The 17,373-nt window shown below is 36.4% G+C and overlaps 1 protein-coding gene across 1 annotated transcript in view; it reads left to right on the forward strand.

The window, feature by feature from the left end:
- Window positions 1–17,373, forward strand: part of HS6ST3 (heparan sulfate 6-O-sulfotransferase 3) — a 742,437-nt gene that overhangs the window by 190,195 nt on the left and 534,869 nt on the right. The gene's annotated exons all lie outside the window — the stretch shown is intronic.

Consider the following 17,373-nt stretch of genomic DNA (forward strand, 5'->3'; position numbering starts at 1 on the left):
CACCCAGCTAATTTTTATATTTTTAGTAGAGACGGGGTTTTACCATGTTGGCCAGGATGGTCTTGATCTCTTGACCTCGTGATCTGTCCACCTCAGCCTCCCAAAGTGCTGTGATTACAGGCGTGAGCCACCGCGCCTAGCCCAGAAATTTTTATCTTTAAGAATAGTTGATTGCTTTGAGCTCTGTAAAGAAAATCATCCAGTTTCTCATAAATGTGAGTATTGTTAGCAAGAAAACTAGAAACAACTGTGCATGCTTTTTTTGGTATCAACAAAATAGGTAAAATTGCAGTAAGAATGATTCAGACAACTGTGAGGAGAAAGACTAGTAGTACAGGTAATGCCTCTCTAGCACTACAATAGAATGTTGAGGGCTATTGTGGGATTTTTGTCCTAATGGCTTTAAAAATAGCCATACTGTCACCAGTCTGAAGTGGTTAACTTGCCTGCATTCAGAAGTATTTACTAGACATCTTGAAATTACTGGAAATGTTTTTGCACTGGGACTTGAATTATCGTTCTGGTTCTAGTACTAATTTGTTCTATGGTCATAGGCATATTTCCAAAAAGAGAAAATGAAGGAGTTATGTTGGATACTCTTTGAGGTTACTTAGAGCTGTGAATTCTTTCAGACTTCCCTCATGAAACATTAGGTAACCGCAGTCTTCATATTTTGCATGACTGTCTGTCATCCTCATGGCAAGATTACTTGTAGTCAATGCTACAGGAAAAGCTCAAGAGATCTGTAATAAGAATTTTTCAGTGGGTCCACTTGGTGACATAGCTGGACTTAAGAGCACTGGTCGTGATAATACTTATGTAAAGTTCTGTACTTATGTGAATTCTCTGAATTTTATAAGTCCTGTTGATAGGTTAACTTCTGTTGTATTTTAATCTTCTGATTCTTCTCAGTAACTATTCTAAACTTTTCAAAATGCCTTCACATCTAATGCACCTTCTTTGGTCTGCAAAATAAGCCTGGGAAGAGGGTATGTCATGAGTCCTCTCCCTGAGCCCAGTCATGCAAAGATGTGAGAATGTTGGAATGGAGGTGGAAGAAGGGGGTGACTCTTCTGGAGTCGGTATCCCATGAAAGAGAGAGAAGTCAGTAGCCAGGAAGTCCGGTCAAAGTCAGTGGCTGGGAGGAGTCCAGCTAGATGTGCATTGGCAGAAGCATGACCTTTCACCAGGTGAAGGTCAACATCCAAGGGGTGAAGGAATAGTGAAGTAGGTGCGGAGCAGACAAGATGTTTCAGGAGACACATCCATGTGTATTGAATTCCCATACAGAGTAGAGGAAGAGCTGGGTATACTCAGTAACCAATGAGGAACGTATGTGGGTCAGTGGGGTAAATGGCCTTACCCAAAGTTGTTCTGTCCTCATGCCATGGGATGCCAGGAATTAAACCTACATCTTTTGCATACAATATCTCATTAAAATATTTAGTTTATTCTATTTCTAAATACAATATTTAGTTTCTTCTCCACCCTCTCATTGTCAGGATTAGGGTACTCCAAGTATGTTGAATAATATGTAAGTTCTTAGGTAGAATTTTTACACTGTCTCATGATGCAGTAACCTGAAAGCAAATTTGTGAAACAATATCCTGGTCAGGAGGTGTATCATGAAAACCCGAGGCTGCATATTTTCTCAGTAAGGTTGCTTTCCTTGCAAGCAGAGTTTTAGAATTCAGGGTTTACTCAAAGGGCTGTTGTGATCATGAATTTTTAAAATCAGTTATTGTTTAACGTAAAATAGCAAATAAGGAATACAAGCCTGGTTACCTAAGAGCAACATTGTTGGCTGGAAAACCCATTCACTCTACAGCTGTCCCCAGTTCCAAAAGTCCCTGATGAGTAACCTGGCTGACATCTCTTGAATATCTCTCCCTCACTGTACTCCAAGCATCTGCTATCCCAGACTCATTGTTTGTTTCTGTCATTTCAGATACGTTGATGATGGTGATGCAGAGTGTTTATTTTTCTTTGCAGAAAAATGCAAGCAAATGTTTGATCTATAAGTTCATTTATTTGTATATTTGTTTCATTATTACCTTTCCCCTTCTAAGTAATAAAGTATTCTTTATCATCCACCTGGATTAAATCATTGTTGTTCTTGCTTAGTAACTCTACAAGCTGCTAAGTAAGTCCTTTCCAGTTCTCCATCCCAGCAAAAGCTGTTATTTATGACTGCAAAGATTATTTTCATTCTAATGAGGTTGTTTCCTCATTTTTGAAAATGTTTATCATGTAATATTTGAACATATAAACTGTATGTAACATCATCCTAACAGGAACACCTGTGAATCCCCCCTTCCATTAGGAACTGGAACAATTCTGTTGCATCTGTCTTGTCCTCCTCCCCTACTTCATCTCTGTGTACCCCTACCCGCAGAGGGAATAGTGTCCTAAATTGCCTTTTAATATATAGTTTTGTCACCTACACCTGAATGACCAAATAATATACCATTTAGTTTCACTAATTTTGTAATCTCAAAATAGATATGTGTATGTGTATAATTATCTATAGTTTGCTTTTTTCCAACAAAATTATGTTTCTAAGGCATTTCTGTTACTGCTCCTTATGGGACAGTGCTTTTAAAAGTTTAATGTGCATACAGATCACCTTGGGAGCTTGTTAAAACATGGATTCTGACGCAGTTCGTCCATAGCGGGACCTGAGGTTCTGTATTTCCAGCAGGCTCCAGGTTTTGCTCATGCTCTGGCTTGCGGGTCACCCTTTGACTAGCAAGGTTATAGAGGGTACAGATGGTTCACAATGAATAAGTGTTGTCTTACTCTAAAATTGATAGTTTGCTTATTAAATGCCAGCATACCTTCCTGAAAATGTACATTTTTATTCCATTTGTTTCTTTCCCCAAATCTTAACAGAAAGATGGAGATTCCGAAAAGAATTGTGGGACCAGCTTCCTTTGACCCAAGCACAATGATGAGCAATGCTTTTATCTAAAAGCCGTGAGGTAATAGGGAACCAAATTTTTCCCCATTGATGTTTTGGTTGTGTATGAGTCAGGGTTCTCTAGAGGGACAGAACTAATAGGATAGATGTATATATGAAGGGGAGTTTATTAAGGAGTATTGACTCACACAATCACAGGTGAGGTCCCACAATAGGCTGTCTGCAAGCTGAGGAGCGAAGAAGCCAGTCCAAGTCCCAAAACCTCAAAAGTAGGGAAGCCGACAATGCAGCCTTCAGTCTGTGGCCAAAGGTCCAAGAGTCCCAAAGCTGAATAACTTGGAGTCTGATGATGTTCAAGGGCAGGAAGCATCCAGCATGGGAGAAAGATATAGGCCAGAAGTCTAAGCCAGTCTAGTCTTTCCATGTTCTTCTGCCTGCTTTTATTCTGGCTGTGCTGGAAGCCGATTAGGTTGTGCCCACTCAGATTGAGGGTGGGTCTGCCTTTCCCTGTCCACTGAATCAAATGTTAGTCTCCTTTGGCAACACCTCACAGACACACCCAGGAACAGTACTTTGCATCCTTCAATCCAGTCAAGTTAACACTTAATATTAACCATCACTGGTTGGATGCTTTTTTTCTAAGGTTTTTGTAAAGAGGATACTGGTCTGCTTGCTTGCTTGCTTGCTTGCTTGCTTGCTTTTCTCTCCTTCTTTCTTCTTTCTTTCTTTCTTTCTTTCTTTCTTTCTTTCTTTCTTTCTTTCTTTCTTTCTTTCTTTTTTGGAAAACATTTTCAGGAAATGAGAATGCACATTGGCTATGCATATATTAATATCTTAGGGCTTTAAGATTGAATGCATATTTCCTTTCTTTCTTTCTTTCTTTCTTGAAAACTGAGATTTTCAGGAAATGAGAATGTGTGTTGGCTGTGCATATATTAATATCTTAGGGCTTTAAGATTGAATGCATATTTTTACTTATTAGTCTTGCACTTCATCGCTTCATGATCTTTGGCTTTGGTAAGGTCTTGACAGTGTAAGATAATCAACCAGTAAAAAAAGAACAGGAGGCCGTGTGACAGAAGAACTTCAAGCACCTCTTCAGTGTGATTCAGCTGAAAGATCTACAACTCTGACATGTTGATGATTTATCATCCTTGTGCTCCCCAGCACATAAATTTCAAGGAGCAGCTGACACTTCTGATCATCTTAAAGATATACTATTTAGCAATAATTTAACTTCCAGAGAGACTAAAAGATACTTTTATTTAGTGCTATTTATTCTACTTCTAAATTCACGATACTAAGTTATGAAACTATAATAACCTTACATTTTAAGAACAGCCATTTAGCCATTGAGAGGATGGAAAATATGGTCACATATGTGATTTAATAAAGCTGTACAGAATAGGGAATTGGGCTCTTAGATTGTAATAGTTATCTACCTTAGTGAGAGAAATTGGTGTTCTGAGGAATAAGTCATGAATTAGTTCACACAATATTTACCGTTACTCTAATGATGAATTTGGTAGGCGTGCTGTGGACTGGAGAGTCTTTCTGGCCTGTTTGGAGATATAAGAGGCGAAGTTTAACTTAAAGGACAAGGTATCTTTCGATTGCAAGGAAGAGAAACTTATCTCAAATTGGTTTAAGCAAAAAGGGGAATTTCTGTGCTCGCATAACTGGCAAGTCTTATGGTTCTCTAGCTTCAAGCATGGATAGATCCAGGGGCTTAATCAAGTTATCAGATTGATATCTATCTCTCTTCCTTCTGCCTCCCTTCCTCTCTCTTTCCCTCTCTCTCTCCCTCTTTCCCTCTCTCTCTCCCCCACTTTCCCTCCTTCCCTCCCTCCCTCCTTTTCTCTTTCTCTCCTGCCTGCCCTTCTCTTCCTCTTTCTCTCCCTCTTTCCCTCCCTCCCTCCCTTTCTCTCTTTCTTCTTCCTGCCTCTCTTTCTCTTCCTCTCTTTTTCTCTTTCCTTCACTTCCTCCTCTCTCTCTCTCAGTTCTGTTTTCCTTGGTGTTGGCTTCATTCTTCCCAGTCATTGTCCAGGTTGGCAACCTGAAGCTTGAGGCTGACATTGTCTGACAAGTGGCAATCTCAGAGAACAGAGTGAGGCACTTTCTGTGTAGCTTAGGCAGTTTGTTCTCCCCTTCTGCTTTATTTTAGCTTCTCCCTCTTTTTCTGCTTTAACGATTTGATTCTTAATCATTTAGCCCTGAAATCCCTCCTGTTTCCTTCCTGAGTTACCCCTCTTTCTCTATAGACCTACATGCAGTCTTTGAAAGCTCTGGATGTGTGTGTGGAGGGAGGGGGTTTATTTAAAATTTTATCGTGTAATGTTTAACATCCTGTAAAAATGTTCATAATACATTAATACAAAAGCAGATCTCCAGTAGCTGTAGACTATGGCATCCTTCAAAACACAGATGAATAGAATCTCTAGGTCTATAGGCATGAAGACATACAGATAACAACAAGATATGCAGTAGGATATTCTCCACAGAGTTAACAGTGGTTGTGGCTAGGAAAGCATTAATTTCAAAAATTTAGCTTAGTGTACTTAAGTCTTTACTTTGGGCAGTTTGTATTACCCAGAAATGGCACCTTCACTCTCCTGATGGGAGATATGCTTGTCTGTGCTTGGCTCTGTTACCCTGGGAGCTGATTTGAGAGGAAGACTGGGGGTTTTAACACTGGATATGTGGACTTTTGCCCAATGCTCCTGTTTTCAGAATGGTACAGACACTTACCCTTAATTATACCTTATTAAGGTATAATTAATAATTATGCCTTAGGTGAGGTGGTGTGTATATGTATGTGTGCATGTGTGTGTGCCTGAGTGTGCATGCATGTGAGTGTGTGTGCATGTGTGTGTGTGTCCAGGCTGTGCTGAGCAAAGCAGCAAAGCACATCTGGGAGAGAAACAGAACACCCAGCACCCATGGCAGCAATGCCAGGGCAAAGCCTCTCCTCTGGAGGTCCTTGGAAGACAAGAAGATCTTTGTCACCAAGGCACAATGTAGTAGAAGTTGACTCCAGCAGCCACAGTCCCTAATTCTCAATGTTTTTTCATAAAAGTAAATTGGATGAGCCTCTATATAACATCTCAGACATGCCTGTTGAATTCATAATTAAAAATCTAAATGAATTATTTTTTATTAAGGTATACTTTCAAATGCTTAATATCCATGAGATAACTCTGATTTACTTCAAGGAGTCTTAACCATAAAAATATATAGAAAAATCTTATATAATGCCTTAAAATATTTTAATATTTGGCAATTTTAAGATCCTTAAGGAGCTCTAGCTTTTTAGAGCTATTTTAAGATCTTTAAAGAACATTATCCACATATAGCTCAATATAAGTCATTACTTACTATCAAGCCACGTGTGGAAAGTAGTTATAGTGAACATTTTAAAATGGAATAATACCTAACATCAAATTTAAAGTAACATTGGTGATTTATTTAATTTTTCTTTTCATGGAATTTATGGCTCAATGCTGAACATAATTACAATATTTTTTATCCCCAGTTCATACAGAGATGAATATTTCTACTCTAGTTAATTCTTCATTCTTCTTGCTATTAACTTAGTATGTTAGTAATTGTCATAAAATGGAAATAGCTAATAGGCATTGGGTGTTGTATTAGTCGTCCTTCTTAGCTTCTGTTTCTCCCGTCTCCTTCTTTTTATTCTTTAATTCTTTACTTTTTTAATGAAAAAATCATAGCAACTAACATTTAGTTGCTATGTGCTAGGCTCTCTGCTAAATGCTTTGCATATCCTAGATTATTTAATTCTCACAGTGATCCTGTGGGGATTGATGGTTATCTCCATTTTGCAGATGTGGAGGCTGAAGCTTCAAAGTTTAATTAGCAAGTTTGAAGCTTTGTATGCTGTATAGCAGTGAGTCTCAAAATGTAGTTCCTAGACCAGAAGACTCAACTTCATTTGGGAACTTGTTAGAAGTGCAAATTGTTGGGACTCACTGCAGATTTACTGATTCAGAAACTTAGAAGGTGAGGGCTGGAAATCTGTTGTAATAAGCCCTAAGGGTGATTTTGATCTACACATAAGTTTGAGAGTCACTGATGTAATCCCTCTCTGAACCTGATCTGAAAATTGTTCTATATTGTTGGCTTTTCCATTTATTATAAATATACACATATGAGTTTGTTATTGTAATTTATATTACATTTTTTAACCTCTGAACAAATTATTAAAAACTCTTGTGTTTAGATAGATTTCTTATAATATAGTTTATTCTGGTGACGGTTTTTTAAAATTTGTATTTTGGACTAGATTACTCAAAATGTTATCAGCTAGAATCTGAGAATGCTGTAATATATTAGAAAAAATAGGTACTGTGATCAACTAGGGTTACTGTCTGGGAATATAAAGATGGGTCAGGTATCAGGAAATCTATGAATATAATTTGCTGTATCAACAAAGGAGAAAAATTCATTACGTTCCTTGAAAAAGTGATAAATTTAGCAGCCATTCCCAATAAAAATTCTAAGCAAAATGGAAATAAAAGAAAAATACTTTAGCGTGATAAAGACCATTTACTAATCAGCATGATAAAGACCATTTACTAAAATAATCAGCAAACATCATCTTAAATACTAAAACCCTAAATCATTTTCATTGAAATCTGGATAGAGAAAAAGATGCCTTATTTTGCTCTTATTATTAACAATGTTTTGTAGGTTGAAGCAAATGCAACAAATCAGGAAAATAAAATCATAGATATAAATATAATTAAGGAAATAGTAAAGTCAACTTTTTTTTCCTGAAGAGATTTCTTACATATCTAGAAACCCCAAGAGATGCTGCTAAAAATGGCTAGAATTGATGAGGGCAGTTTATAAAGAGCCTGATTATAAGAGAAATATTCAAGCTTTCTTTATACTATTAATAGTCACTTAGAAATGGAAATAGGAAAAGTATTCCAGTCATAAAAATGACAAAAAATTTAAAATACTTAGGTTTAATTTTAACAAGAAAGCCACAGAATTTATAGGAATGAAATTATAAAAAATTATTGAAGGATATAAAACAAGACTTAAACAAATAAGAGAACTAATACTCTATTTGTAATATGTAAACTCAATGCCTTTTCATTTAGAAACTCAAGTTATTTTTTGAATTGAATTAAAAAATTCAAGATTAAGAAAAGAGAACACTGGAGAAAAAATAAAATATAAAGAAGAATAAAAAGCCATTTTCTTGCTGGATATCAAAACATACTGTAAAACAACTGTGATGACAACAGTGTTGTGTGGGAATAGAGCAAAGATAGATTGGTAGACTGGAATAAGTACCCTGAAACAGATCTCACTATATATGGAAACAATCCATGATAAAGGTGACATCTTATTTCACTATGAAAAGAATGATTTAGTTAATAAAGAATTGCTCACACAACTGGCAATCAAAATAAATGGTTACCATTATTTTACATATATGCAAAATTAATTTCAAGAGAGTAAAAGATCTAAATTAAAAAATAAAATTCAAGAGGAAGATTAGTCATACCTGTATTAACACACAGGTTGTGGAGAGCTTTCTAACCAAAACAGGAAGTCTAGAAGCTATTAAGGAGAACACTTTTGGCCACCTAAAAGTAAAATATTTGAGTATGGCAGATGCTACAAAGACAGTAGACTGGCCATAGCTTGAGAGGATACTTTTGATGTATGTTTTCCAAGGAAGTAGAATCTGAGGCTGTGATTCAAGGGCGAAGCTTTATCTGTGAGGTGCAAACCCAGGTTAGCGAGTGTGAGGATTAAAGAAAGAGAAGCAAGAGAACATGACGTGTTACTGCTTCCCAAAAAGACATATAAGATGCAGCAAGTCACTTGGCTGGCATATTTTCTCCCCATATGACCCTTCTCAAATGAGCTGCAAGGAGGACTTATCTTCCGAGAAGTCTATGGGAAGGGAGGGAGGACAGGGAATTTGTCTGCCTAGCTAGTCCCCCTCTGTATCTTGTTTCCTGTTGGTCATTGATTGTCCTATGGGCAGTTAGCTTGCAGAGGGTGTCACTAGAGCTCCTTAATGCTCCCCCTGATGCCAGTTCCCATGTTCCCCATTGCGACGTTTCATGTTAGTCTAGAAGTGGCCCAGAAACCGAGCATGTGGTTGGGCAGTGCGGCATAGCAGGGGCCAAGGGGGATGGCCTGACTCATCCAGGGTTCTTGTCTGGTTGCATCCCTGTGGTGTTAATGGGTTTAATAGGCAGGTAATATGACCAAGGGGATCCAAGGAGAGGCAGGAGATTTGTATTCAGTACAATTGCAGAGATAAAAAGGCCTTTCAAAGAAGTGCAAATCCCAGAAGACACCCTGACAAGGTGAGTGACCACCTCGGTAGATTTAATATTCAGGGCATGTGCCACAATAAGAGGATTGGAGCCAAGAACTGCCCCATGCCTCGGAGGGTTCCTGCTTTTTCTCACATGCATCCTGCTGCCACTGCTCTGGTCAAAGCTACCATGAGCTCTTGCCTGCATTAGGAGGAGGCAGCCTTTACATTGGCCTTCCTACCTCTACTCTCTTCCCACTGTCAGTCTATTCCCAGTATAGCAGCCAGAGTAATCTCATTAAAATGGAAGTCACAGCACTTCATTCCTTGGCTCAGAACCCACCTATGGTTTCCCACCTCTTTTAGCAAAAAAGCTAAAGTCCTTAAAATGACCTGTAAAGCTCCACCTGATGCAGCTGGTTGTCACCTCTCTGATTTCATCTGCTACCACAACCACCATGTGCCTCCTACCTCCAGCCACAACTGACCTCTTCACTGTTCCTCCCACAGGCCAAGCATCCTCTACCTCAGGTCCTTTGCACTTGCTGGTAATGCCCTTCTCTGGGCTATCCATTGCCTTGTTTTCTTGCTTTCATTCTCACCATTTACTCAGAAGCAACCTTTTCTGTGAAGTCTTTCCCGACCACCCTTTAAAGATTCTCAAACTCATCCCTGACATTTTATATTCTTTATATCCTGCCCATTTTTTCTTTTATTTTAGCATTTGCTAATATAACATACTGTGTATTTTACTTACTTATTTTTTCTATCTTCTGTCTCTCCCATAGAATGTGGCCCCATCTGTGTGTCATTCAATACTTAATCCTTAGGGCCTCATATAGTCTCTGGCATATAGTAGATGCTCAATAAATATTTGTTAAATGAGTAAATGACCAATGAAACAATAATAAGGCCTGGATTCTGCCAGCCTTGGGCTTGTTTAGTATTGATGACAAGGGTTGGTGGTTGTGTGGAGACAGAGTGAGGCACTCTTGAGTTCTCAACATGCCTGGTGCAGTCCATGTTTTGGAAAAGGATAGAAACTGCCATGTTCTTGAATATGGGCTAGGAAACAAGGAAAATCCACGTGCTAGTGTGGAAAGATGAAGAAATCTTACTGGGAATATAAAATGTCTGATTTGGATTTAGCTTGATAATAAGCTTTTGATTTTAATAAAAAACATGGATGATCCTGACAAGTGAATAAGATAAATGCATTTGTTTAAAACAATTATTCTCAGAAGATAAAACTCTTTTCATTTAATAATATGAAGAGTTATAGAAATATTGTTTTGTGCTGTGATGAAGCTTTCTGTTAATGACTTAAAACTGGAAAAAGAAGTGCTGCTAGCAAAATTAAAACCAAAATGTAATTGATTTGGGAAACCTTATCTAGGCAGGATTCTATTCCAATGAAATCAATGTAAAATAATGATCTGATTCACCATGCAGGAAGATCCTAATGATTGTTTTTTGGACAAAAAGTACATTCTTGTTCATACCATGGAGTACTTATTGAGTACATATGGTTTGTCTCATTTGTCAAACTCATGTTCCATAGAAAGCTATATTACAAGATGCTAAGAGTTATGTTGTAAGTTTGTTTTTCTGTGATTAAATATACTTAGAAAACCTTGACTTATGAGATGGTAAATAGCTAAGAGAGGTTTTGAAATATGTTATAATTCCCATATCATGGAATACTTTTTTTGTAAAACATGTGTTAACATGTGTGAGAATGGTGTTCTATGTAAGTGAATTTAGGATACATTTAGCATAAAATGTTAATATGAAGTTTTTAGAAGTTTAGAGTAAATGTGTGTGTGTGTGTGTATAAAAGTTTAGAAGGTTTATATTACTTTAAAGTGATAGTTAATTTTGACTTTTCTGATGTTAAGCATCTGTACATGAAAGACCATGATAATCCAGTTATTTTATTTTAACAAGGTAGGTTTTGTATTTTAAATTTTATTTCTTTGAGCAGTGGAGTGATTCGTCATGGATTTGAGGGGGTGTGTCTGTTCAAATGTTTGTTATTAAAAACAGCCATTTAAATTAAAAGTACTTTATTAAAGCCAAATGGTATTTTGTTATTCAGGACATTTTGTAATCTATGCAAGGAAACGGATTAATTTTCAAATTCTTAATTTTAGTTACCTTTCTATTAAAAGTATAAAACTATAAATATAGTACTTCAGCTAAATAAACAGTTAGTAGGTTGACAAATTTTTATTGAGCTTGCTACTGTGCCAGGTACTAATAGGCACTGGGGACTGACAGATAAGAACTCTGTTCCTAATGAGAATTCATTGTAAGGCAGAATTCAGCTTGGTGAATAAATAGCAAGATTATTAGAATAATTTTAGTCTTCTTTCTAGTTATTAAATTGAAAAGAAAACAAGTTTTCTGTTTTATTCCATTTCAAACAATTTCACATTTTACAGTGAAAATTCTAAATAATTTAAAACATTTGTTAGACAAAATGTGCTGAACATGAATTGCTGCTTTTATATGCTGTATTATCAAGTCCTAGTTCTCAAGTCACAGATTTAGTTCACAACTAATGGATGATGATTAGTGATGATGAATCCTCTGGTTTCTCTTTAGAAATGAGAGATTGTAGAGATATTAACATATGACACCTCCACCCCCAAACCAATATTTTATTATTGAATAAAATAGTATAGATATTTATGAAGTAATAGTGCCCTGAAAGAGAACAATAAAAACTTATAAAATTATTAAACAATAGGGTTGAATTAGGAGCATGACCATCTTTTATTTGATATTTCTTCAGAATAAAATAGGAACTCTACTAATAGTTTTTGAAGGGCAGGGTTAGCTACTGATGATGTTTTGCTCCGATACCTTGAGTTTGCCTGTAATATTATGCCTTTTCTTTTGAAGTTCAGAGTAAGGGCCATTAGTGGATTAATCACTTAGTTTGATATATCCAATTACCCATTTGATACTGTTCTTCAGATAGATAGAGTGCACCATGTTTTCAATACAGTCGTCTTAGATGAACTGACTTCTAGTTGACTCTCATAACAAATTCTCATACATGTGCATATAGACATATACACATACATGCAGTACACTTGTATGTACATAAACTCACACACAGATAAGACATACACACATATATATACACTCCCCCCTCATGTTTGCCAAGATGGAAGTGTTATTCAGAATCACTAGATTGTTGTTAATTCAGTATTTAATAAGTATTACATATTTTTCCTTTAATATTATGAAACCATGATTCTCAGATATTCATGTCACAACCAACTCTTAAGCAGTTTATGATTGAATTGGGTATCACCTCTGGAGCATATTGGTAAGAAAATGAAGTGGAAATTGTCCAGAAAGCACTGTCTTCATGATGCACAAAGGGAGAAGCTGAGATGTCAAGGTGTGCAAACTGATAAGCCGCATCATCTCATAGGAAATCCCCCAGATTGAGGATTGGGGTGATAGAGGATGTTAGTTGTCCATGCACTTTTCTTACCTTGGCATTTTCAAGAGTCTCACAGTTGCATGGTGGTGGCAGTATCTTTAAATTGTAATTTAAGATCTATAGATCCATTGTGGCTTAGGGAGCCGATAATAGGACCATTAATGTCTAGAGGAATGACATTACGTTTCTTGGGTTATCAAGCTCAGATGGATTTGGTAAAGCTGTTATTGGCATTTTTTCTTCCTGTCTCTAGGCAAGAAAGGAATAATTCTCTCTTATTACACAGAGAGACTTCTACGCAGAGAATTACTTATACACATTATTTAAATGTGAATGGTTATTTAGGAAACCGATATTATGGTCACTATTTGTTACCAATACAACATTTAGATTAATTTCAGAGCAATTTCTATATAGGTATCTTGAATACCTTCTGTTGATATTTCAGGCAGTAAGTCTATACACTTATATTCCTAGTGTATGGTATAAAGAAATAATTCAGCATAGCTGAAGTTATTACAACATTATTTCTTGGTTCACCAACAATACCTCAAGTTAAAAGAAGGAAGTTTTTCTTTTTCAGTTTTGCAGTCACACTAGCCACATTTTAGGTGCTCCATAACCACATGTGGCCAGTGGCTCCTGCTTGGGGGAATGCAAACCCGGGATGTTCCCCACATTGTAGAAGATTCCACTGGACAGCACTCATTTTCTCATTCCAGAGGAGGAGTTAACTTAAACAGAACAATATAGGTTGGTGAAGGAATTTGTGAAATAGTATTCATATTAGAGTTTTGTGTAAAAAGGCCATGATTATAAGTTTATATGCTTATATAAAAAAGACTAAACCAGGCTGTTTTTATTATCTTTGACCATTTGTAGGGTAACTTAACTATTTAGATTCTTTTAAAATATGCTGATATTTTATACTGAATATTTTAGGTAATAAAAACGTGGATCTTGGTAATGAACATGGGTTTTTTTCTGAATGAGGAGAGTGTATTTATATAAATGCAATATAGAATGAACGCATGTGATGGAAACCCTGCCTAATCCTTAAAAGCATTGCTATAATTCTCTATAATTTAAAATTTCCTTCCTTAGTTTTGTAAATAGAATTAGTTATGTTAAAGGAGTCATAGCAAGAAACAAAACCACTGGATTTTTATAGTCAGTTTTTTAAAAAATAGTATGTGGTTAAGACTAGGGCCATGGTAACAATTACAAGAGGATGATCAACGAATGGGCTTTACTTCGCAGCTGTTTCACCAGATGGCCATGGCTAGGTATTTTGTACCTTTTAAACAGGATACATATAATAGAATGAAAATGATTCCATTGAAACCTTATAGATTTGCTGATAATAATACCTCCATGTTTTCCTTTTTTAGTTTTCAACAGAGATAATATTTATTATATAATAGGTTATGCTCACCTCTTACATTTTTAAAGAAACATATTAAATATCAGAATAGAGAAGTGTTTCTTGTTTTTTTTCCAAGTGTCATTGTAATTTAGAAGCAGTTGCTGAGGAGAAGCCATGTTAACATAACAACAGTTGATGCAATTGCAAATCTTTCTGTTTAAATAAAGATTTCTGTTTTTAAGGGCTGAGGGTTCTCCCCACTGAGCAATCCTGGCTTCAGTACAGATGTTGAACTCTCTTTAAAAAATAGTGCTGAGCGTGGTCCAGGTGTTTCCCCATTGCCCAGCACTTTGATTAACCTTTTATGAAGTATCTGCCCACAAAAATCTGGATTAGTATGCTCCCGTGTGTCTTATTAAAAGCCTGCCAGGCTTTATTGAACACTGTGTTTATACTTTCTGTTCTCTGGACAGTTTTGGTGTCTGGTAAGTATCAAATGGAAAGCATCAGCATACACTACGTTAACAAGGATGTCTGATGTTAGCTGCTGACTTGAGTTTGGAACAGGAAACATTAAGGTTTGATGCGCCGATTGTCAGGGAAGAATGACTGTGGTTACACACACAGGAGGGGCATTGGTTTCCCATACACAAATGCTTAATGGAGGGCCTACTTTGCTTCGTTGGGAGACATGTGAATAGAATTTTCTGCTATTATCAAATCTTTGAGATAGGGTTTCCAAGTGTGTGCCCATTGTCTAGTCTAGTCCTGGGCCCTCAGTACAGGAGCCACTAGCCATGTATACTATTCACATTTAAATAAAAATTAAACAAAAATTAAAATTCAGTTTTGCAGTCACACTAGCCACATTTCAAGTGCTCCACGTGTGTCTGGTGGCTCCTGCATTGGGAGATGAAAACCTGGGACATTCTCCCAATTGCAGAAAATTCTACTGGACAGCACTGCCCTGAATTTTAAATACCAGACTGACCTATACACTACAGAGTTTCTATTTATACTCTACACTTGTAAAAGGATTTCTCCAATGAGCTTGTGGATTCCTTTAAATTTACAGTATTAATATCAGAAGTATCAACTCTTCCCTAGAGGAGCAATCAGCTCCCATTACTTCTAGCTTAACATTGAATCTTTGGGTGAGAGATTAGACTTTGATTTCAGAATGGGTTCTTGGCATAGCTAATGTTTTTTAAATACCTGGGTAACTCACAGGAATAGACTCTTGGGAAAGTGATGGTGGTCTGTAGATTGTGAACTACAGAACAACGGTGAGAAAAGCTGGCACAAAATTCCTAGTATTTAGAAAACGCTAACATTTTTCCAGGCTATTTGTTTTTGTATTTTGTAAAATTAACAAAATGATTTACTATTTATATAGCCGTTAAGATTACTTTAAATGGATGAGATCCTGATTATGTTACCCTGATATTCATTTTTTTACCCACATTGAATGAATGGGTTCAGGCATTTTTAAATTTCCCAAGTTATATCTCTTTTATAATATGAAAATGTCTTTTAAACCTTTATAGTTTCATTCGAATGTTTTACCAGGAACATTTCCACCAATTTTGCTATATCGTCCCTTCTCTTTATTCTAAATTGATAATACTTTAATTTATTAACACAGTTCCTTGGATACCAACATCTCTTGCCTAGTTTATAGCTTTCGCCCACGAACTAGTTTTGTGGTCTCTAGTTTGTCACCTCTCTGGTCTATTCTCAATACTGCTACTAACTTTATCTTGCTAAGATGCACGTTTGATCATGTCCCAAACCAATTAAAACCCTTCTGTTAGATTCCCATGGCTTGCTATATTACAGACCCTTTAGCATTTTTTTCAATGGCCTATCACATTGGGTCCCTAGTTACTATATTTCAAACTAACTGTTTTTTACTGTTTTAAACTATATTTCAAACTATTTTTTCCTATTTATCTGAAGTATTTCTAATAAATACATAAGTCTTTACAATGAACTTTTCCCTTTCTGCACAGGTTTCTAGTTTCTCCCCTATCTACTAGTTTTCCACAATGACCATTTTACTTTACTGTGCACATTGAGGTGGTTTTCTTTCCTCCTTTCTATTTCTACATTTTCACTTATTTTCTTTCTCTGCCACTCTTCTCAGGGAAAGAAATATTGCTTCTCCTATCAAAGTAATTAAACCAAAGCTGAACTCTTAATCCATCTTTTAAAACCTGCAGTGGTTTCCCTGTAGCGTGTAGGTTAAAGTGAAAAAGCTCTTTGGTGTTCCAGGAACAGCAGGGTTCCTCCCAAATCACTTTGCCAGCGTTAGTTCTCACACTGTTCCTTCCCTGAGTGGTCCCTGCAAATGGAATCATTCTCTGTGCCCTTGTTTTGCTTACTCCCTACCTTGCCCAATAATCTTTTTTCTAAGTATAGTTCTCCTCTCCCTCATTTGTAATCATTTTTGAGCTTCCAGACAAAAGATGTGTCCCAGATGAAGGCATTTCTGATTCCCCCAGTATGCAATGCCCATGTCCTCATCTGTACTCCTATAAAATTTTATTATCACTTCTACTGGCATTCATAAGCTTGCATACTCATAGAGGAGCTTCTTGGTAACAATTTACTGCTAATTCAGCTTCTCTTATTCCCTACAATGCCTAGCACACAATCTTGCATATAATACATGCACCAAAAAATGCATCTTGAATGAATGAATGAGTGGAATAACTTATTTCCAAGCTTGAACACTTTATTAAAAACTATTTACAAAACTATATTTATTTTAAATAAAAATTTCTTTAAAAAAAAACCTGTTGTTTTGGCTCTTCCATGAATGAATTCTGGATTAGGATGGGGAAGTAATTAATTTCTTACTTTAACTGGTTAGATATGTTGTATTTAGATAATTACTGAAATGGTCCAGCTTGCTAGATTTACATATAGAGAGCTGTCTTATTTAATAGTGGTAATTTCATGGATTCTTTTTGCTCTGCTTATATGCTAAGATGTCAGGATTTTCAGTAGAAAGGAAATAATTTCAAATTAAGTAAACAGAGATGTGTATGCACTCAGATAAGCATGGTTTGGCATGTGCACACACAAAACACATAGCATGTGATGGGAGGAAGGAAATGGTGAAATTGAAAGATGGGAAAAGTAAATGGGCTTAAGGCAAAATCTACAGTTACACATTCTTAGAAGCCTTCCTGCTGAAATAAATAGTATAAAGTAAGTTTTCTCTTTGGGCTCGTTGGCAAAGAACACTACTTAGATCAGACACCCGGGTTTGTAATTGTTCATTTCACAGAGAATTCTCTGAGGCTGAATGCCTT

The sequence above is a fragment of the Pan paniscus genome, chromosome 14, assembly GCF_029289425.2.
Source record: "Pan paniscus chromosome 14, NHGRI_mPanPan1-v2.0_pri, whole genome shotgun sequence".
In the NCBI taxonomy this organism is placed as follows: domain Eukaryota; kingdom Metazoa; phylum Chordata; class Mammalia; order Primates; family Hominidae; genus Pan; species Pan paniscus.